The sequence below is a fragment of the Meleagris gallopavo genome, chromosome 9, assembly GCF_000146605.3.
Source record: "Meleagris gallopavo isolate NT-WF06-2002-E0010 breed Aviagen turkey brand Nicholas breeding stock chromosome 9, Turkey_5.1, whole genome shotgun sequence".
In the NCBI taxonomy this organism is placed as follows: domain Eukaryota; kingdom Metazoa; phylum Chordata; class Aves; order Galliformes; family Phasianidae; genus Meleagris; species Meleagris gallopavo.
The window spans coordinates 6,519,547-6,544,004 of NC_015019.2; the positions used below are offsets into that span (position 1 = coordinate 6,519,547).

At 35.9% G+C, this 24,458-nt stretch overlaps 2 long non-coding RNA genes across 6 annotated transcripts in view; one reads left to right on the forward strand and one right to left on the reverse strand.

Moving 5' to 3' along the window:
- Nucleotides 1-16,454, forward strand: part of LOC116216931 — a 103,829-nt gene extending 87,375 nt beyond the window's left edge. For 2 of the 5 annotated variants that reach the window (XR_004160639.1, XR_004160638.1), the window contains 2 exons: nucleotides 15,169-15,376; nucleotides 16,434-16,454. This is a non-coding gene — a long non-coding RNA (uncharacterized LOC116216931). Of the gene's footprint in view, nucleotides 1-8,301; nucleotides 14,666-15,168; nucleotides 15,377-16,433 lie in introns of those variants that run through there. The other 3 variants (XR_004160640.1, XR_004160637.1, XR_004160641.1) reach the window with 3 other exon arrangements.
- The window catches only part of LOC104912166, a 90,743-nt gene that overhangs the window by 27,484 nt on the left and 38,801 nt on the right, over nucleotides 1-24,458 (reverse strand). The gene's annotated exons all lie outside the window — the stretch shown is intronic.

Here is a 24,458-nt window from a genome sequence, read left to right on the forward strand (position 1 = left end):
TAATTATGCAGGGGAATATTAGGTTTAAAAAAAAAAACATTAATTTTGACTTTTCTGTAAACCTAGCAACAGAACCAAACCTAATTACAGAAATGAATTTTGTCCCAGACATATAATCTGCTGTGAAAATTTTATTCTACTTCACACTTCCACTGCAGCCAAATATGGTAACATTTATTAAGTAGTCTAATCTTGTAAAAATAGAAAGGAACAAAAATGGATGCTGTTAAGATGACTGGGTTCTCTTCAAATACAGCAAGATTTACTTTATGCTAGAATGAACAATGATTAAGAAGCTTTCACTGTATTATTAGGAATCTCCAATTGCAAAAAAAAAAAACAGGCAGCTGTGTATTTTGTAAAATGCAATCGAATTCATTTGCAGTAGCAAATTAAATGGATCCATGAGTAAAACTTCCAAATGTTTTATCTATTGACCTTTACCATATGCTTTAAAGGTTTGGTACTGGTACAACTTTGTGACTTCAGAACCAACAATTCATATATGTGCCTGATTCTGATTTCATTTACTTCTTAATGAATTTCTAATGAACAATGGAAGCAACTCTTGACTTGGCAGTGCTGACAGCTAATTGGAATCATGTCTTAAGCAAAAAGATTTTTCTCATACCCACAGTATTTGACAATATGAAGTTTTGAAATGAAAACTAGATTGTTTATTTCAAAATATCTATTTCAAATTACTGCACCTGAGTCAAGGAAATGGGTGATGTGGCATTTATTGTGAATTGATAAGATTAAATGCTTCCTTGTCCATTGGTAAGTAATATGTCTTTTCTTCAAGTATTCCAAAGAATAGCTACTAATTAAATATCAGTATTTTGTTTCCTGTTGCTTCAAAATAGTGCCTAACAACTCAACCCTATTTTTAGAATGCAAATCATATATTAATGTTCTCTCCTCAGACTTGAAAAAAGATTTCAGTGATCAAACAGGTACGGTGTTCCCAGCACTCAGCCTGAAACTGGGATCAAAATGCATATTAGGAAAGTATTAAAGAATTTGGAGCCTGTACCTGAGGTAGTTCAACAATATCATATTTGCTTGTATATATTAAATATATGCCCATGATATATTAAATGAGGAAGTGTCCCTAAAATCGTTTTCTAACTTCTGATCTGCCCTTCATACAAACAGTGTTCAGACACTCAACAAAGCAATATATCAGGGGCGCACATTCAAGCACCAGTTGCATAAAACAAGCTCATCTGAGTTTGAGCTGACAAAGAGAACGTCTACGTGTTTGGTGTGAGCTGACAAATTCATGAAAGAGAAATCAATCGAAGGTTATTAAATACTAAAACATCTCCTCTGGGTCTGATCTGCAAAGTATCGGTGGTTTTGAGAACAATTACTTCGTGTTTGACCTGTTCCTATTCTCTTCCATAAGCACGTGCTATTGATTGCCCACAGTTGGACCATGGCGCTGAGGCTGCAGCCTGATGATATTAAACCTTGCTGGTGTTTTTGTCTCAGTTACGTGAGAAAGTGTGAGGTCAGCACACATTAATAAATAGCTGAAGCTATTGTGCAGAGTTGATTAAGGAATACAATTTTAATATGTAGTGTCAATTTTTGAATTTGCATTAGGAAATTATTGCAAATACTCTCCTCTTTGAGTTTCTATTCCAGAACTTCTTTGTTATTTATTCCCTATTTCTTCTCTTTTTCAAAAGAATGAAGTTTGGAACTGTCTCAAAGATAATATTTAGTTGAGTTAGATAATATCTTATAAACAAACCAGCATCTGAAATGGTATTGTATAATCAATGGAAATACAGATGGTATATATATATATCCAGGAGCTTGGCTAATATAATTTATATTGGAGTAATGAGAGAAAGTCACTCACCCTGTCCTGGGCTCGTGAGATGAACTCCGATGGAGCGGATCTCCAGAGAGATCCTTCCCCACTGGCAGTCAGCTCTTAAATGGGTCTAGGAGAGGTGGAGCCAGGCTCTACCCCTTCCTGCAGCACAGGTGATTTGCCTTCACCTGTGCTCCCGTGGCTGACTCTGTGCTCACCTCAGGTAATCAATCAGAGGTTCAGGCCGTGATTCAGCAGCCCCATACAGGTATGTATTTTTAATGTTAACTGTTTACTTAGTGGTTTTCCACAGTTTCTTCGTACAATTTTAGCATGCATGGCTACTAAGCTATATTGAAATAAGCTCAAAACAAAACAAAAACAAAAAAAAACCTTGCCTCCTTCCTTGTTTTTGTTTTATTTTGTTTTTTAAATACAATTCCAGTCTCTTTTGAGTGAAAATGCTGCAATGAAAATGTGTTATCCCTTTTACAGAAATGACAGAGATAGAATACTTACCAAGCAATTTAAGAGACACAACTGAACCTAATCACTCCTGAAATCAAGTGAAGTGAAGGGAAAATTCCTTTTTCCTTCTCCTTCTCTGGTAATGAATGTGAATACTTAGTTTTTGGACTCTTTTCACCATTCTGCCTCAATAAATGAGAATAGGCAGGGAATAGATCTTCACACTGCTGTGCTGCCTGCAGCGCTGCCACTCCTTTATCCTCTTCTCCATTTTTCTAGTCCATCACCAACTTTTTAAGTGGGTTTTGCAACAGTGGTTATCAATTGGTTCAGTTTTCAGAATAGCTCTTCTGTAACTATGCTGATGAAAGAGTAACCATGAGGAGAAAAAAGAGCTTGTGTTTTCTGTGAATCAATATTCTTGACAGACAGCACAGTCCCTTAAATTCTGCTTTTTTTTTTTCTGCCTGCATAAATGGGTTTAAACTTGTTTTTCCCATTCAGCTTTTTGCACAACAAATTATTGGTACCATCACTGGTGGTGTCCTTCTGGCAGGGTAATTGGTAGCTTAACTATAGACTAGTTGGAGACAGGGTAATTTAATCAGAATTGCTTACAGATTTGTCAGCACAGTCAAATGCTGTATGTAACTGAAGATAAGGAGTATATAGAATATTTGCTGGAGAATTTTGACCAAGGTATGGGCTTAACTACTGCTGTTAATAGCTGTAGCCCTCCTGATTGGTACCCACAAGCAAACAGTGAAGTCAAAGATGTGTAATACAATGGTGCAATACCTGCTTTTAGCAGTTTGCTAATGGGAAAGAAGATGCACTGCATTTGATGAATTTAAATAGCAAATGAATCAGCAAATGGAACATTTTTCTTCTTCTTTTTTTTTTTAACATTCCAAATCAGGGGAGCAATTCAGACGCTGTAATAAGATTTTCTCAAAAGCTCATGGGATAAAGGGAATGGCTGCTTGAGAGAGTGGCATCTTTGCAATTCAGATGCCTTCTAATGATGAATAGGAGAATCCAGAAACACTTGTCTTTGTTTTCACTTCTAACGTGTTTTCACAGGAAATAAGCTTTCTAAATAAATATGCCTGATGAAATGTTGAAATGCCCAATTTCATGTGCTATTGGGAACATTATCCCCCTACAGTAGAGTAGCTGGAAAATTGTGATATAACCATGGTTCTTCCCCTCCCCTCCAATACCCCATGAAGAATTTTTGTGGGAAGACAAGTTAAAAGTAATAAGATAAAATGTTATTATAGGGCCATTGATCTTCTGTTACCCAAAAGGAGTGAATACAGGTGTCACAGCTGATGAAGTACTAAGCTATCCCAGGCTATGCAAGGCTCAGTACAAAACAGTGAGAACCTGGCCTTATCAGATCTTTTCCTAACTTAAGGCAGGGAGGGAGAGAAGCTGTTCTTTAGAATAAATAGGACTATAAAAGCTGTCAGATTCCCAAAAATAAGGCTTGGATAACAACTGCAAATGCAGGCTCTATGAAAATATAAATTCATTTTTAAAAAATTGCTTTCAAGACATTACTTGCCACATAATGTAATGACGTCAGATTTTCTTTCCTAGTTAAAGTGCTAATACAAAGATTTGGAAATGGAAGTGTTCACACCAGTGATCTATAGAGACTCCAGCAATGCTGCTGAAATGGTTGAGAGATAGCTTCTTATAGATCAAGCATAATAGTATATGCCGTTTTTCTTCTGTGCTGCTCTGTGATAGCAATGGATTCTTATGAAATTTGGTTTTGTTTTGTTTTGTTTTGTTTTTTAAACTTTACCCTTTGCTTTCCTTCCTCACACTGGAGGGAGGTAGGAGAAGATCCTTCTGAGTGCCATGGGTTTTTTACTGCAGAGATGCATCATGTCAGTAAAATGCACACCTCTGGGCTATTTTTTTCATTGTCATGTGATAAATCTCTTTGGATTAGAGCTTGTCTGTGTTTTTAAGAAGTTCTAAAAGCTTTAGTCTGAAATGTATAAACAACACTTGTGCCACTTTCAACATTGATGTCCTTACCAGGGTTAGGAGCAATCCACTGCCCTAAAGAGTTTGGAAGTATACTGAAAAAATATAGTTTTATTTCTTTGTTTCTTTTACCTATAACTCATTACTCATTTGGAAATTGACTGAATATTCTCAGAATATACCTTGTTTTCTATCATAGAAGACTTGTTCGAGAACTTTTCTTTCTGCCAGCTGATGGGATGACTGGTTACCTTTCAGTATAATTTCAATGGAAAAGTGAAAACTATTGGCTTAAATAACTCTTCTCCAGAGGTGTGCTTAGGAAGATTATTCTTGTTGGGGAAAAAAACAAATAAACAAAAAACATCTATATGCTCATGTGTACTTTCAGTTGAAGGAGTTCTGCTTTAGGAAGAAGTATTGCAATAGAACATCACAGAGTAAGAAAACACAATCTAATCTAATGCTGAAACTTTCCAGGCAACCTACTATAGTGCTAAAGCCTCTGCTCTGTTGCAGAGGGGTGTAGGTTTTTGCAAATGATGGGCCCAACTGCTAGGTTCAAGCTGGAGTCCAGGGATGGTGGACATGGTTGCGGTGCCCCCATCAAGTACTATGCAATTCTTATGCTCTGGCACTAGAGGTGACCAGGAGTCCTTTCCTTTGTTGACCTGGCCTCAGAGAAAAGGCCATCTAGGAGATTTCCACCTGTAGTAACACTGTAATGCAAATGTATGAGATCTTACCTGCTACTTTCTGGTTTTATGCTTCAGGACAACTCTTCTGCACTTTTTTTTTCCTGCACCTTTCAGACCTCTGTTATTCTCTCATATCTAGTTTCTCTGATTTCATTCTGCACTTCAACCTGACTAAAAGATGTTCTCATAGGCTTTATATTAACTCTAGAAACCTGAATTTTGCATTTATTCCCCCATGTCCTTTTGAGATATGATTGTTTTAGTTTGTTTTGTTTTTCCCCAGTAAAAATCCATGCTTTCTGGTCAATGAGATTAAACAAATTGACACAAAATAAAAGCTAATTAAATCATGTGATTATAAATTATTTATCCTTAGAGAATAGCATATAAAAAATGAAAATGAATTATGTCAAGATGCAGTCTGAATTACAATAAAGTATTGTAGCTTTTGGCTGCCAGTGGCCAGCTACTGACTGAGTCAAGATGCACCTTCATATCCTGCTAGCTGCCTTTGAAGAGCAGTTATGGATTAAGTCTGACAGTATGAAAATAAATGGCAGTGTAGCTGAAGCTAAGCATTTATCAAGTCTGTTGTGCTCTATGCAAGGCAAGTCTGATACAATTTAATAAGATAACAGAAAGCTTAACACTTTCTTCAGGTTGTCAAAATATGGATTTATGCTGCGTGCCAATGTTACTACTGTTAACTTGATGAATTTTAAGTTATTTTCGTTTCTGAGTTTAGCATCCAGAAGACTATGGTGCAGTAGGAATGTTTTTCAGATGCAAAACTGAATACCTGGGATGCTTATGGCAGGAATATTCAAAGTTCTCTGTTATTACCATTATAAAATCAAGGGAACTAGAGAAAACATTGGGATAACATGTCTTCTCTCTCTCATTATATGTTAAATGGCACTTTTCGTTCTGCAAATTTTTTTGTTTCAAAATTTAGGAAATCTGAGAATACAAGAATTGAGAGATTGGTAATAAACTAAGAGAATATTTCTTTTTTGTTGCCCTTTTGAAATTGGAGATGCTGGTCACAGACCCTCTTTTCTCTGTTCATTAAGTTTAACCTGGACAAATGTGGTGTGTCTTTACCAACAAACTTACTTTTCTGTCACTTGTTTAATATTCCCACTGATTACCAAAATTGTGACTGAGACAACATCACTACCCTGTAGTGTTGTTGATTCTTTGTTGAAGAACCTTGTGAAATTTCACAGTGAAGCACATATGAACTTAACTGCTGCTGGTAGCAGGAAGAGGAAATTTCAAAATTACAAGTGTTTTTTGTCCACCCTTTTAATAAATACTGGAAAAATATCAATTCATGACTTTTAAATTAACCTATTAGACCACGTAGAAGGAATCCCCATGGCCTCTCAGTGACTATTAAGCATACTTTTCAAAAGTTGTTTTGACCCAAATGGATTGATTTCTTGTGCTAGTCTATCTTTATGTCCTAGCACGTCTTTAACATACACTACAGAACTATCTGTTCTGCAGAGACAGCAAAGACTTTGATAAATGTACTCCAATCAGGACTAATTTTTCTTACTAGCTATCTATTGATTCTTATAATATCAACTTCCATGACTTGCATCATCTGTGCGAATTCCTCTCCAGTTTTAAAGGCCCTCTACACAAACAATTCTGTTTCTTCCAGCATTCCTTACGACTCCTATTATCAGTCATACCAGCCTCAATTCAGGAAGGACATTGCCCTACTCAGGCTATTCAATGAAGGACATGGTCTAAAGCAGATCTAGGCTCAGGCCTTTATACTGAGAAGAGTAAAATGGAGTAAGTAGGTGATATACCTGAGCCCAATTTTCTGATACCGTATAGAATAGGAGGATATGTTTATATAGAGAAGTACTTTTTGTCAGAGAGGAAAGGAATGGCTTTGCCTTGATCTGTTTCAGAGATGATGAAAGAACAGATTAAAAGGCTTGAAAGCTCTGTTCAGCCATCATTCAGCTTTATGCTGCGTAACAATGATGCCATGCTTCCCCCCTGCTTCACTGTCAAAGGGGTAGATAGTTTAGGCTTTTTTTTCTCTTGTGATGACACTGCTTCCCTCACCATTCACGTGTTTTTGATAACTCCATGTGTAAAAGCTGACTTAATTGATGTTAGCAAGCGGCTGAGGTTATGAAATATACTTGAGGATAGATGAAATGGGTGCCAAGTAATAAGTGTAGAACTTCCATCTAAGGACTGCCTTCTTGGTTGGTGGGATAAGGGCTCTTTTTCTACACTGGAGTTAAAGCAAGAAAGAAAAGGAATAGAGAAGATTTTCAGTGAAGTAAAATTTATGCTTTTTACAGTACAGCTTTTCCTATAGAAGTTTCAGTCTCAGGCAGCAATGATCAGACTGCTGTTAGGAGAGCACTGGAGAAATAACTCGGAAGCTAACGTTATACAGAATGATAATTAGTTGAAGAGATACACAACAGTCATACCTTTAATCTCTTTATGAATTGGAGCAGCTGAGAAGCTACTCTACATGCAGGCTTTGTACTGTCTTTTCCAATGTACATTTAGTTAATCTGTTCTTTGCTTGACTTATTGGCTTATTGGCCTGCTAAAATGCTAGCCCCTGATTAAAATTAATAGAAGATGAATTTTCAGTGCTATTTCATATAATAAATTACCCATAATAAAATGTTTAAGTTCTCTTACCACCAACTATTGTGCTGATTGCTTCTTTGGAGTTTGATGTACGAGACATGAGGCTATATTGCTAAAATCTATTTTAATCAAAGGAAATGAAAATTATACTATTTCTAAATGTAATATTTGATTAAGTTTCAGAAATATTCCTAATTATTAAGAAGTTAGGTCAGATCTTCTACTTTAGCAAAAGTACCAATATGTCTCGCTAATGTGAGAGTAAATTATTTCCTTTTTCTTATTGCATTTATGCAGATTCTGGATATGTTTATCATTTCACAGCTTCTCTTTTTAAAAATAGTATTCTCTATATTAACTCATTTGCATTGCAATGATAGATACTTGAAACCGATGGGATTAACGATAATAATAATATCATGTATTCAACCTTGTTTCTTTTTGCAGTCCTTATAGAATGAGCTGGAAAAATGCCTCTTCAGAACAGATACTAATCTTGTTTTCATTTTTTTACTGAAGACATTTCTTCAGAAGAATAAGTGTAGTGAAGCACTGGAACAGGTTGCCTAGAGAGGTGGTGGATGGAAATGTTCAAGGTCAGGCTGGATGGGGTTCTGAGCAACCCGATCTAGCTGTAGGTGTTCCTGCTCATTGCAGAGGAGTTGCACTAAGTGACCTTTAAAGGTCCCTTCCAACTCAAACGATACTGTGATGCTAAATCTGTAAAATTTGTAAGGAGATGAAAGCTGACAAAAGGTTGAGGGCAATAAGTAATGAATAATGATATTTCTCCAGAAGAAAATTGCACTCTTTGGCAAACCTTTGCTGAATGGTTATGGAGACCAAACAGTGACTGTCCATTGCAGAGGAATTGTACTAGATGACCTTTTGTGATACCTTCCAACTGAAATGATTCATGTGAGCATGGTGAGGCAATGGGTGGTGTTTTTCAGCAGAGGTGATAGTGGTCATCTCAGCTGGTGCGGATTTATGCAAATGCAGGCTCTTGTTCTTTGCTGGTGAAAATTGCACAGCTAAGAGTGGTGACTATGCTGAAAAACAGTGTTTTGTAGCTGAGGATTTGCTCTATCAAATAGTGTTATCATGTTCTTTCTATCATATTTTCCATGGTAATAAATAGGAGGCATTACATTCTGAGTAATCTATGTATTTCATGTTGGTTTAAAGGAGTCCTGAGTTCACTGGGATCGTGGGCTAAATGCTATTGTGAGAATGGAGGAAGTCTACAGTTAAAAAGCACAATGAATTAATTACATCTTGTTTTGTATTAAGTTATTACTTTGAAAGCAGAAACTGTTGTGTGAGAGTACTAGGCGCTCTTGTCTGAATCTTTTTCTGCAAAGAAACCAGAAAAGGCAAAAGTATCTAATATGTTACTTGATCTCCTAATAAAAAATGGATATGAACAAATGTATATCTTTTCTGGTAAAAACATGAGAAAAGCTTTTGGCAGGAAACGAGTAGGTTAAGAAACAGGAAGACTTAGGGACAAGTATGAGTTGGTAGAGCTTTGGTGATGTGCACTTATAACATATGTTACAAAGCACATTCACTCATTAAGCGTATGAAATAAAACGTGCACTTGTTTTCAGGACACAGGTCAGAAACTTGTAATCACCTTAGAGAAGTGAGAAAAGGTTTAAAAGAAAAATGAAAAACCAAAGAAATTAATGAAGGATGCTGTAATGACAATCCAGTCTTACATCTAAGACAGCAAAGATTGAATGCACTATGATGTGTAATTCAGTGTAATATTCAGTGTTACTAAAGTTGAATGATAAATTGGAACTGCACAGCATGGAGTAGGGAACAGTAGCCAACACTGAACGTTAGGAAGGGATCAAATATTGTATGAGATAATTATCCGAACAAGCTTCAGGTGAATATAATACACTGTTCAACTTATTGGGAAGTCAGATAATTTAAAGAGCGTGTACTGGAAAAGTGCAGTAACAATGGACTGGCAGTTAGATTTAAAAAAAAGAACAATATTAGGCTGAACTAGCACCTCACCATTTTACTGAGCAGTGGCCTATTGTAAGATTATAGTGCAGAGAAGAAAAGAAATAGAGATAGTAGGGTTTACAGAAAGCAAATAGTCATTTTGTCTATTAAGTGAGAGTCTAACTCAGTGCAATGTAAGGGTGAAATCAAGATGCTATGATTCATAAATGTAAAGGCAATAAAATGGAAATACAAAATGATTCATTGATCGCTTCATTTGGAAGACAGTAAGCAGTCTGGTGGTTTTAGCAGCAAAGATGAGATGTATAAAATAACAAAATTCGCAGAACCCTGATCTTTTTGGGGGCCATAACAGAAATTACTTTTGAAAGGAGAAATGTTAGACAGGTGTATCCTTCTCAGTCCTTTCTTTTTAAATTTTCTTCTTTTCAAAAGAACTGGACTATTTATCTTTCCTCCCTAAATTAATGAATCATGAAAAACAGTGATTGTGATTTCTAGTGCTCACTTAACAGGAATGCCTTAAAACAGAAAAGTGTAACCTTCTCATAATTAAAATCTTGAGGAGGATTTTCTGCATGCACATTAATTTTTATTTTTTTAATGCTGAAACACAAACCCAACATCAATACTGTGTATATTTCCAGGGATTTTACTTCAAACTGACTCTAATCTGTTCCTGTGGAATAAAATCTCATTAATAGCTGATGCTTCGCTGCATGAAGCAAAGAACTGAGCAGGGAAAGATCATCAATCTAGCTAGCTACTTATCTATATGTACACACACACACACACACACACAATTGGTTTCAATATATATGATTAAAGCACATGAATCAATAAAGATCTTGAGATAAATTAAATCAAAAAATGTAGTAAAGACCTTGAGTTACTCAGAATTTTTGAATCCCATGTTTATTCTTTACCTTAAAAGGTTATGATCTTCTCTTTATTCCTTTCCCACAGGGCTGTCAGATCTGAATGAGCTGGTTCTAAAGACAATATTCTATATTACAATAGCAGTTTAAATTGCAGTAGCATTTATACAGAATTATAAAACTGACGCACTGACTCTTTGGTCTCGTTTCTGAGATTTTTAAATAATTATAGTAATTGCTTGCACTGTAGCATACAGTGGCCCTACTCACAGGTTAAGGAACCATTTGTGCTAGTCACTACAATAATCAGAAAGAAAAAGATGTCTGAAGTTGTGTACCAAATACAATTCAGCTGTTGGTATGTGCAGAATTGGAAGCTGATGAATAGCTTAATTCATGTAATGGATTATTTTGTATAGACACAATCTCACCTTTTCCAAGTTTACCTTGGGAATAGTAACAGAGTATTTTAATTTGGAATTAATAGGAAAATAATGAAATCTGTTTGTTTTCATTTTCTTTTGTTTGTATGTAGCTTTTTGTTTTCTTCTTCAGGAAGAGATTAAATCTTATGTTGCTCAGCCAAGTGGAAGCCATAGGGCTTGGGCCAGGAGCATATAAGCAAAAAAGTATCTGCATTTCCCTGAAAAAGGCTTTTTGAGAGAAGAAAGACGGGGGGAAAAAAAAAAAACAGGCTGAAATGGTTTTGTATGTGTTTCTATAAAAAAGACTTCTGTACTGTGAAGAACAGCACAAGGCAAAGAACAAATGTGTTTGTTGCTAACTCTAGTAAACCACTGAACAAGCTGAGATCAGAAGTTAATCAGTGATGGCACTTGATGTATCAGTACTTCATGTGAAACGACGAGTTGAAGGAAAGGCCATATCGGCACGTGACAGGAAGGTTATCTGTGATGTGAAAGAAGAGAAATGCTCCTTGCAGAAGCGTTTTGGATGGCTGTCAGTAAAGAAATCAGTACTCATAAGATCAGTAGAAAGGTGTAGGGATGTAAGATTAAAGCTGGACAAAAACATATGGATGAAATAAGGCCCAGTGATGACAGAGATGGGGAAGTCCAAGTCCAACTGGTGTCAAGATAAGGGACCTCATCAAAGAGTATCCAAGAGTGATTCTCCTGGATCACTCTTCGCCGTTAGCCCCTGGTCCTCTCTCTGAGAAAGGTAAGTTATAGATTCTTCTGGAAGAGAACTAATATAAAAACAGAGAAGACAAGGATGGCAATACTGACCACAGAAATAACCCTTGGATATATTAAAAGGAAATTTGGGACAGAGGAGGTTGACCAATACAGTAGAGCTAAGGTATTATCTCATTTGGTTTTACACAAGTCAGACTAACTTGAATAGAAAGTTGAAAGATCTTTCTCCCACTTCCCTTCCTGATATCATCTCAGTAGAAGCTGCCAATCTAGTCCCTCAAGTAATTTCCTGGAAAGAAAAATAACAGAAATACTAGACATAACAAAGATAACGTTTCTAAAAGCTAATGGAGAGAGGAAAAAAAATAAAATACAATCCAAACCCAAGAACAACAAACCAGAGTTTTAGACACAATCTGCAAAGATAGATACCTGCTTCCTGTCATTGTAGGTCATTCTTCAGTGCTTCATCTTGATATGAATAGATCCCTCAAATAGTTAACTTAGCCAAGGGAGGATTCAGATCAATCCTCCTCACTCCAGCCATGCCTCCTTCTAAATCAATAATGGTTGATGAATACCTCTGCCAAGCTCACAACACGGACACAATGGAAACCCTGCTCTTTCAGAAAGTGCCTTTGGAAGCCCTTTGGATAAGAGGTGCTTTACTGCTTCTCTGTGAAATCTCAGCAATGAAGCTGAATTCCTGATGATGCTGCCATTCTGCAGAAGCAGCGCTGTACTGGTAACCTGCACCTTTCTGCTCTTTGAGGGTTTTAGCTATTTGAATTCTTTTCCAAATGAATTCAAACGCACACTCTGTACAGCTTTCATCTTTAAAAGAAGCTTTTTTTTCTTTTTTTTTTTCAAGCTAGCTTCTGCTTTCAAAACACATCCAACTTTGTTTCTCAAAAAAAAAAAATCTCTCTCTGATAATTGGAAAAGTGACTTGATTATACTTAAGTTTTGTAAGCAATGCAAGCTATCTGAATTAAAATTGAGTTGGGGGAGGTTCATGTTTTGCAAAAATAAGGAAAAGGTAGGACAACAATTTTTTTTTCCTTCCAGTTCACGTACATAATTGAAATCTCTAAACTGCAGTAAAAGAAAAATCTGTTAACTAGAAAGATGCTCAGTAAAAGCTATGTCTGATTATAATTCACGGGAGCATTATCCATAATTAACAATACTTTACAGGTTATTTACTTATTAAAAAAAAAAAGCAACCAATAATTAATGATAAATATCGCTTTTTGAGGGCATGTGAAACTACAATACTAAAATAAAACTGAAGTTACAAGCATACCACTCTAGCATATGCAGTCAGGCTTGGCAGTTGGTTATAAGTACAGATTTATGGCTAGAAGGATGCATTCTCCTTGAAGCTGTTTGCGCAACCTACTTAGCAGAAGAAAGAGATTTCCTGGAGATTTCTTTTAATTAGCTTGAACAGCCATTAGTAAAACAAGCAACTAAAACCATAAGTATATAAGCTATTAGTCTTGAAGCATAGTTTATACAAAAATAATAATTAAAAATATATCCTAAAATTCAATAAGGGAGCAGCCAGGTTCATAATAACCATTTCTGCATGGACAACAGTGTTTATAAGAGCCTAGTAAGGGAAAAGATAGCAGTCTGTCAGTGAAGATAACAAGCAGAGAGGACAAACTTGATCCATATTAATATGGTTTATGCCCCTTACTTCTTAAGCTCCTGAAAGGCTCCACTTATCCTTGTGGCAATTAGAAGTAATCATCAGTGCCAGTGATGCATTTGTACTAGGTTATTAATATAAGGAAATGTCCTTTCCAAAAAATTTGAATCAGATGAACTTTAAAGTTTAAAACATTGCTGGTGCACTTTGTCTGTTTACTGGAGTAGCCACTTCCCATGAAGTATGATTCAAATACGAATTGTGTGGTTCGCTTCCAGAGGCTCACATGCGGGAATAGATCTGTTCCTTCTATTAACGGCAAAGAGAATTGCATGATTCATTCTGCTCACACCAGGCTAAAATATACCCCTGCGGTTCTGTACTATGTATATTGACTTGAACAAAGCTTTGTGTAATAAGATTTAAATTGTAATGAGTCATTATGTCAACCTTTTGTGCTGGTATTTTACATAGCGAGTCTACTGCATAGCGTGAGGTATGCGACAGGAGAAAATCCTAATAAGTATGATAAGATAGCAGTGGGTAGATTAAATAATAAGGTTTGTTGCTTTTTTTTTAAAAAAAAAAGTTTTGACAAAATTTTTCATAGTCATGGTTTTAAAAAGGTTGGGTATTTGTGTGCTTATCACAGATGTTACCACCAGTCCAGAATCCATCACATTTAGATCTGTGTTCTCCTTTGCTTTTAGTGAGAAAGTTATTTTTGTTTATAGGTGCTTGAGGTGATGTCAAAGTAGTTTTTCAAGAATGTTTCAACATTCATGCACACTCACACAGTTTTCTAATAATCCTTTTATCTGCCTGAAGCTGAAATAATTTTCTCATAAGGAAGTGTTATTGAGAGTTCCTTATAAGTAACTAGATGCAGACATTGACTTCATTAAAAAATAAGTACAGTCCCAAAGAGCTTTTGATATTTTTTTTTTTTTTAATTGCATTACATGTAGCGTATGAACATAAACTGCTTTGCTCAGAACTGCGCTTCTTTAATTGCTTGAATTAAAATGATTCCTGGATCAGCATTTTCTCTCATTTTTTTCTAGTGTACACTGGTGGCACAATACCAAGGTATCTCTGAAGTTTCCAAAGCTGGCTGGAGCTGGATGGGAGTTGGGGAAGTTATTTTTGTGTTTACTGAAGAGAGAGTTAAAAAGCCTCTACCAAAGAACTTTAGCCTTACTGTGATGAAGGAATGGCTATTTTGTGCAAAATTAACATCTTGCCTTCTTCTGGTGCTTACCTATAAAGTTCCTAAAGAAATATGCCCCAGGATTCCATTTAGTATTCAGATTTTAATTGGTAAATCTTTCTCATCTGCTCAAAAGGTATGCGACTTCTAAGCTTAGACTGTGCCTCTTTATTGTACAATCATAGAATCCATAGAGGTGGAAATAACCACTATGATAACCATCATAATGACCATCAACCCATCACACTAAACCATGACCCTCAGAGTGTTAGCTTTTTGTCCCTTTAATGTAAGCTTTTTGAAGAGTGAAGTTAATTCTAGTGTTTATGAAATGTACATGCACTCAGATAGGTGAGTGTGTATCTGCATTCATCTGCAGAGCACCGTTCTCTGACTGGTTTCTAAATAGTCCCTATTTAAATGGCCAGTACAACTATTAACCTCCTTCTACCCTTCTGAACACTTTGTCTCAGAATCAGTATCATCAATCTAATCACTTAATACTACAGATGGGGGAAGTGGGAAGATTGACCAGGTTGACAAAGAAATTAGAAAGATAACTGAAGCTTAAAGTTTCTTACTACCTGTCACAGTGGTTTGTATTACACCAACATTTGCACTCTTGCTTCTTTTAAATAGGTTTTTACAAGATAACCACCAGAAGCAGTGAAGTGAAAGCCACAGCACCGGCAGACATCATCAGTATCTAATAACTGATGTCCTTCCTCCTTTTCTCCTGTTACATGTGCTGTGTGAAATGGTGTCAGTGAACTGAAGACAACCAAGCCTGCTTTTTATTTCCCAACCCATCCTTACAGTGTACCTTGTCTCACCTCCCAGAAAACTGGTAGGTATTTTAGGATTGTTGTACTTTTCTTCGCTGGCAGCTCTTCCTGCTCTTGTTAGTACATGAAAAGCTAATTGAGTTGAGCAGGTTTGACTTGGCAAGCAACTCACAAAGTATATGGGAATCTCAGAGAAGCCCAGCACCAGACATCATTAATTCTAGTCATAGAAGGTAAGTGTTTCACAGGTGAATGATATGCACTGCTTCTTAACAGAAAAGACACCACAGATTTCTTCCTAAGCCTTCTCATCGTGGTATCAAGGTACATGAAAAATATTCTCATAAGTAATTAGAAATCAGTCAGAAATTTAGTGAGAAGTTTAGAGGAAAAAAGATTAATAAGTAGAGAATCAAACTCAACCCCGTGGCTCAATATCTAGCTTGTTAGCTCAGTTTGTTTTTTTTAATCTGTGTCTTAATTCAGGAGCAGGCAGAGAATATATCTATTTCCCTTGCATAACTATTTTAAAGAAGAACAAAAAACAAAAAGAGCCAAAATATAGCACTGCAGATTCACCTTTTTTTTTTTGTTTCCTGATAGGATTATAAATTATTTAAGGTTTCCTCATCTTCGGAATGCCCAGTTGAATGCACTGAAATATTCAGAGACTGGAACGTAAAAGATTATACTGATGATTCAGTAATTCTTGCCAACAACAGAAATAAAAATCTTGCCTTTTTCTTACTATTTTAAATACGGAGAATTCATTTTTCTCTTTCAATTTGTGACACTATACCAACAAACTATTCAAGACACATCAGTGTTAAATGAAAGGGCATAAACATAGAGCTGAAATGCAAATGTATATCATCAGTCCATTTGTATCTTCCTTGAAAATGTTTCACCCCCTTTTTATTTTTTAGTCTGTTCTTTGCAATTGGAAAAACAATATTGCTTATGTGTGCACTGGCAATTAAATCTGGCGTTCTTTTGTTTTGTTTTTTTTTTTCCCTTATTACTAGTTCTTTTCTTGGTGCTCACAGGAGAACTTTGCAAAGCTGAATACACAAGGTTCCTTTTCAACACTACTATTGATTTTCTTTTGTCTTTTAACAGACAGCAACCTGTACCCACCACGAAAAAAAATAACAAGCAGATAGTACTCAAACAGCAAAATCAACATTCTTATTCTTCAGTTAATGACTAATGTGAGCAAGACAAGATCCAGCAGCACTTCCAGAATGGAAGAGAGTCCTTTATTCCCAAAGTATCAATGATATGGTCAATAGTTAAATCCAATAAATGGTATTTTTCTCCTTCTTGAGCCTAAAGGTTAAGAAATGAGAGCTCTTTTTCTTACCTGGACATGCTTTTCCATGTACTTGAATTACTTGACTGACATTGCCTTTCAAAAAGAGCTGCAAATATGTTAAGCCAGGAGGACAGAGAAAGTGAATCCTACTCATTAATTAGCATTGTCATATAGTCCAAATATGCACAATATGAAGATGAATCTCCACCTTTTGTGTCTAACCTGGCAGGTATACAAGTGACAATGTATCATAGCATTTTGTGTAAACCCTTGTGAAAGTTCTGTCCTTTGTGAGATCTAGGAGAGCCAACAAGCAGAGGAACAGGTGGTTAACAGAAAATAACAGGTTGAAGAAAAGATACACGCATGCTAAGAAATAGTGTTTAAGTTCTTCTAAGGTCTGATAAGTGGAGACTGATGGTCCAGCTGACTCTGCAAACACTGACAGAACTTCAAATTGTACTGAACTTGTTCAAAGCAACTGGTACATAGTAGCATCAACAATGGGTTGCATCACATGGATCATATCCAGGAAGGTGGAGACTGCTGTATTCTGACAAAGACCCTGGTGTAATACATGCACACTAAAGTGTCTCCCAGCCACTCTAGCAGTTGGCCTCCTGCTGTTACTCTATCCTCATAACTGCAAGTAACCCTATGAGAGCATGTGTGTGTCTGAACTGTAAGTGGACGTATGGTGTGAATTAATTATTATAAAGCTGTGGCTAATAATAAAAGCTTGATTCTATTAATAATATAAATGTATGTGAACCTAAGTAGTAAAAGGTGTTTTAATAAACATTGGTCATGATGTCTCCCCAGCTTGATCGCCTACCATAAAAAGTGGTATTTATAATAATGACATTTCCTTTCTATTTTGAAAAGACAAGCGATGAACCATAGAATGCTGTGGGAGCTGCAGGGAGGACCCTCCCCCCTTCATCTAAATGTTGAGCAGTAGCTTCATTTCCTGAATATACCCATTCATTATCTTCTACCGGCAATAAACACCTTACTAAAAAGAAATTGTAAGATCTTTATGAGCCTTCAGTTCATGTTAAGTTTAAAAGGGTCATATTCCTTTGTTTTGACAGTGCAAAGGATTCTGGTTTACTTTTAGCTGTTTTTAAACATTAACTGGAGCCAGAAGGCTGGATCATCAGTAGACATAATGTATTATCATTAACTTCATGAGGCAATTTCTCATGTACAATTTTGCTAGTGCAGACATTCTAGCTTTTAGTTTAATTGAATTTGTTGATAAATCTGTCATGACATGCTTTCTATACACGATCTTTCTACAGGAAAAAAAAAAATTAGAGAATAAAATTCAGTTCATGAATGAGATTGGAGAAAAAGCTCATTTACAGTTTACTCACATATTTAACTGGTTTCTAATAAGCAGTAAAAATTACTTAGATTGGTCCTCTCTTCATTTATAATTTTCCCATTAACATTTGAAAAATAGGCAATGACAAACAAACCCTATACTGAGATCACACATTTCAACAAATAATGATTTCTTTAAATATTACCAAATTTGTCATTGAAAATAGAATAATTTTCATTTCATCAATGAGGGCAGTAAACAAATGCACTATTGCCTGCAGTGTCTTTGTATTAGAATTTCAGTTTCTGCACTTGTCCCCAAGGCCAAGGAGCACGACTTTATGTTGCCAACGTGCTGTGTTTCATCAGGTTGTGTCTTAGTATATACATGTTACTTTAGATCTAAGTAGATATGACAGAAGGTAACAGACTATTCTGTGGTGCTGCAATGTCAGCCTGCACACCAGAAAGATTAGAAAATACAGTGCTGTAAGCACGTTGACTGGAAAGCAGAAAGCAAACATAGCCAAGATTTAGTTTTTTTTGACGTGAAGTCAAATAATTGGAGCACACATGCTCCTTCAATGAAGGAAAAAAAGAAAACACCACCTTGTTACTGCCATGAGAATAACAGTTTGCTTTTCCTTTTGGTTTGGCAGCAAGTGATTATCACCTTCAATTGAACCAGAGGAGACAGCAAGGCAGACTCAAATACATTGTAGGTACAGGGAAAAGGAAGCAGGGGCTATGCGCTACTGCATTTAACACATTTTATTACTGTATGCTGTAATAATTTTTTTTTCCTTCTCTGAATTCGTGCTTTTGCTGTTGTTTTCCTGCTGAAGAAGACTGTTTGTTTGTATAGGAGAAGCCTACTGCCTTCAGCTGGCTTATTTTTTTTTAACAGCCTTGCTTATTACAATGCTACATTTTGAAATCTCTTTGACCACAATGTAAGATGTTCTACTTAAAGCTTTTTTGATGTTATTGCACTGAGAGAATTCACTTCAGTAGCCCTAAAAGCCATTCCAGGAATAAGACTTGATCCTGTACTCAATTACCTGTCCACATTCCATCAAACATCTAAAAAGAGGTTAAACAAAATGGAAGGACAACCAGGCCTAGACAGTAAATGTTCTCTGGGAATTGACTTTCTTCTTTCCCCTTAATGCAGCAAAAATGTCAGTAAGCATCTTGGCAATCTCAAAATCAGCCTCACTTTCATGACTGCCATACTGTTCTACAAACTCAATTATCAATCATTTTAATTTCACTGTAATTTATATTTAAAAAAAAAAATGCAGAGGAGGACTCACACCTTAAAAGAAGATGCAAGACCAGGGTGGTCATGCAGAACAACACTGTCCTTTATAAGTTATTAAAACCATTCAGTGGGAGAAGGGAAATAAAATTAGGTCATCTTAATTCAAAGTCCTATTTTATTTTCATTGTCACTTGGCTTTTGAGAATCTACAGCCTTATCCAACCATCATAATCTCCCCCTCATTTGATAATTACATAATTTTTGTAAATAAACACTTTTGAAAGTTTTTAACTGGCCACCTTTTCAGGTTTTTCAAGTAGAAATTTTCAGTGAAATGTCTATTTTGCATCATTCAGTAATGTGAAGTAATACACATTAAGTCACCCTCCTTCTTATGTTACCAAATGACATTAAAATGATTATGAAAGATGAGACACGTGACCATGAATTTGGTGACTGTGGCCCATCTGGATACTTCGGACAACTTGTAACAAAACTTTAGCATACTCAAACAAAAATGGAAGATAATCTTTTGATAGCAGTTGTTCAGCTAGGTACACCCACGTGCATTTTTTAGCATGCTAATGGATATGACAGTATAAGAGTCAGGGAGAGAAAGTGCGAGTGCCTAAGTGGAAATGCAGCAAACAACCCTAAGGATTAAAGTGCATCAGATCCTTACAGCATATGACCCAGGCCCACTTTCAGTTACTAGAAAAATACCTCCAGTGCTTTTATGAAGTAGCTCTCTCTGTGAGGTTTCAAGGATAAAATGAAGAGGATATTTTTTTTTTAATTCACTCCAGGATCAGGCTTGCTTACTTTATTTTTTTAATTACTACTTCTTATATCTGAAACACCTTCTAGGAGAAATCCTACGCAGTTCTATACTTCACAATGACCCTGAGATTTTCACTTTTAACATGCTGTCATCTGTATAACAGGAGCTTGTTTGTCTTCCCTCCACAGCTATACAATGGCTTCATTTCATTTCTGAAAAAGTGTAAGAAAATACTCAGGCCTCAAGACAAAAAAAATGTTCAAAGCTGAGTTTTTGATCATTTAAACATCAATACTTCTGGCTGCACACAAACTATTCAGAATCCTTTCTCAGAGTTGGCAGAAAGCAAAGAGACGTTTTTCATAGTACTGCTAACAATTTAGCCTCTTGTCTCCTAAAGGCAAGCTCATGCCCTTGGATGCTTCCTGTCCCAAACAGATTTGGTCACTGCCAGCCTCAAACAGGAACCAATAATGACTTACTTGCATTGATCTCAGTTATGTGGTTGCTGGAATTGTTATTTAAATTCTTAATGTAAGAACATAGGCTATTATGGAGAAAATATAAGCTTCACAGGAGAGAAACAAATAATGTTTTTTTCTTCTTTAGAAGTAAAGCTCACCTGGTCCAGTCCTTAAATTATGGCAAATAGTTTGTCCAGGACAAAGTCGTTAACTGACTCCATTTACTGCTTAGCATGCAATATTTAAATCCAGGCATGTGTAGGACCACTCCTAATCAACGTTTTTTCCAGGAACAGGTAGCTAATGGTCTAAATGGCAAGAAATTGAATCTCCATCCTTACTGAATCAAAGATTAAGAAATACTTGAGGATTCCAGGTACAATTTTCTCTCTCTCTATAGAAATAGCCTCTCCCCCTCTACAAGGAGAGGAGAGCAGATTTCCCCAAACCTCAAAAATCACTTTCAGGCCTTGGAACACAGCCTGGAGAAAGAAAGTCTGCAGGACACCATACTGAACATGACCACTGGGCAAGCGTCTGCACATTTTCATGGAGATTCAGTCATTTAACTAATATAAAAGTCAGAGTGTACAGTTTGTTTCTTCTTTCTGGTCACTTATCTTTAGAAGACTGTCCATATTCCAACTTTTCAATAATCAGACCTTCTTACATGTTTGGATCTTTACATAGCAAATCAAACTTCTCCTAACTGACATTTTCAGTGGAGGAAGTTAATTCAAATGTGGCAGGGATAGTCTGAGCTCACAATATTTAGTAAATTCAGTTCAGTAAGAATTAGGTGCAGGCTTTATCCAGAAAACCATTAGCATCAGCGAGGGTGAAGAGAGAGAGTCCTAAAAAGATATTTATTGATTTCACTCAACAAATACAGAAAAACACAACTATTCCACCTAGTACTTCTCTTCCATAAGTTGTTCCTATTTCTCTACTTCTAAAACAAGCTACAAACTGGAATAAGCTCTGCAATTTCATTACCTAATGTTGCATTTTTGTGCACTGCATGTCACCATACATCCAATCTTGTTTCCACCATTTATTTGGTGACACCATGTAGCAGAAATCTAATGAGACAGCTTGCAAACAATTTTACTCACTTACTCTCTCCTAATGTATCCAAACAGCCTAACTGGAACTCACAGAGGATGTTACAGACATTTTAGTATCATATGTATATTTGTAAATGTAAAATTTTACCAATACTGGCAATAAAAAAGTACCAAGAACTTTGGGTTTAATTTCATGGCAGAAATAGAAATGAAAAACTGATTACTATCTTTGAAAGCTAGTGTTAATTGGCTTATTAGCTGGAGAGTGAGGAAATATTTTTTTGCAGCCATCATTTTAAGTGAGAGCACTAAGTTATGCAAAATAACTTTGAGGATCAAATAATGAGACAAATAATACACAAGGCCAGTAATGTGTGACCATCGGCAAACAGCAAATGTATGAACAACAGAACAGTATTATTCTTTTAATACTGTTCAACTGCAAAGAATCCCTGTTTATCCCTTGAATTAATTGGGTTTTTTTTCCAGTTATTACATTCAATAAAGTGTATGAGAAAGTAAACCGTTGATTTACTGCTGTCAAGGAGTACTTAGTGTAGCAGTTTAAACAAAGCATGGCTGTCTCCATATATAATTCATGTTTATTATGAATGTAAAGGAGAAGAAAAATGCTACAAGAGTACATGTAGGCTCAGCTATGTAAATTCCTGTTGTTTTCTGAATGTAATAAATACAATGTTTACCTGTGGAAATAATCAAATTTCCTGCACTGAATAGGTACTTTCCAAAAGTCGATGTTAAAAACATTCTCTGAACACTGATTGCTTCATTCCCAACTAAAGCAAATCATTTGTTCTCTAAAAGCAGTCTGGATTTGCTGCTTTATTCCTAATGTGCTTGATACATATGCATCACAGATCACAGATCTTCAAATAGATCTAAAAACATGTCCTTGGTTAGTTTTTTGTTTTTTTTTTTTTTTGAGGGATAGTACTGATTTAAAGAATGCAGCATAGTTCAATGTTCTTCCCCCCTTCTTGAAATCTTGTTCTTGCTTTATTGAGCTATTTGTAATTCAAGTAGTGTTTAGATATAAAAAAGGGCATTCAGATCCTGTCACTCTCAAAAACCTAAATGTTGGGTTGAGTTATATTTTGGATTTAGGCTAGTAATATATCAGTGGTTATGTCAAGTCATCTTTGAAATGCTGAACTTCTGGTTCACTCGACTTCATTAGCTGATGTTTTCTCCTTTCTCAGCTGTGAGCACCACATTATAGCAATGAGCTTTCTCTCTTTTTGTAATGCCTTCAGTGGATACCCCTCTACTTTTCTCTTATCCTAATAAAAAACAGAAAATCACTTGGGCTTTGTTCCTCAATTACATATTCACCATGTTAACTCCGACATGGGAAAAGTGAAGTTTTAGGTGTACATTTCTAATTAAAATGCCATTCCAATTACTAACTTGAAATCAGAATCCTACTGTGTAGTGGTTTATTATGAAACGTATCTGAACAAGGCAACACAGCCCTCCACCCCCTTTTTATTTTTCTTGTCTCTTCAGCAAAATAATAAGCCCAGAACACCAAACTAATCAGAAATAGCATATCAGAGTGAATGAGAGCATGTTTAAGTCCCCTGAAGGCATAATAATGATAGTGCTTTTAAGGTCACTATTTTAATTTCAAACTACAGCAACAACTCTTTAAAAAAATAAATTCACAACTAAGAACTCAGTATTAGCACAGTGTCACAGCATATTTACAGATGTTATATCATGTCTGAGTACTGAAAATAACCCCGGAGTGAATAGCTTCAATTGCCTAAATACAGGAACTCATTTAGACCATAGAGAACAATCAACCAGAAATCATAAATACTCTGGATAACAAAAGCCACCAATCATCATCCAATTACCTGTGTAGATAGGCTGTATGCTTTTAGAGAGAGAGTTGCCGTGTTAATTCTTGTCTGTTTCTTTGCCTGTAAGGTCTTCAAAAAATAATAAATCTGATCTTGAAATAAATAAGGTTTCAACTTCTCTTATACTTTATTATAATTCTTAGCAGATTAGACTTGGTAAGACTCTTAGCATTTTAAATCTTAAAATACAGTCTTTAAATAAGCTTGTCTTTGCTGACCTGTCACCTCTAAGTTATTTGCAGAGAACTTTGATTAAGTAGCATTAACTAAGTCTCTTCCTTAAATGATTTGGAAAAATGTAACTTTAAATAGGTCAATTAAAAAAAAAAAAAAAAAAAAAACACCAACCAAAAACTTTCTGCACTACTTTCCTCAGCTCTTCCCTACAGTCTGCCTTAGTAGGTAAAGCCCTGTCTGCATTTGCAAGGGGTTGCAGCCCCTACTGCCAACACAGACAAGGTGTTCAGTTAGACAGGTTCTGTCAGAGACCTCGAAGCTTTCAGTATGGACCCTCTGCCTACTGGAAATAATGTATTTTACACAGAAAGTATCTTTCTCACTCCCAACTCCTATAATCTCTGTAAGTGTTTGAGCTCTTACAGCATATTCAGAACTCTCTGCAATCCTATTTCATTAGTGACTTGAGGTAGCCTTTTTCAGCTATAGGTCATGCCAGAGATTTTACCTACCTTTGTTCTTACTTGCCTCTAGAAAAATGCCATTGTATCAAAACAGATTCGAGATTCGTGATTTTTTTTTTTTTTTTGGTAGGAACAAATTGAAGTTCCATTTTTTGTGTTTTGTAGTTATGATTGTAGTTGCAGTTTTAATCATAACACCAACAAAAGTTTTAAATGGCTTATGTTTCTCCAGGCTCATCGATAGTCCATGAAAGAAGCCCCACTGTGTGAAATTAAATTAATCTGCAAACTGGCCAGGCCAGCCTATGAAGCACATCTCTTGAATCCTGTTTGATAGCATGCTATAAAAAAAAAAAATCCTAGGGGCAGAGCACTATTTTAATTTCTCACATGCTCT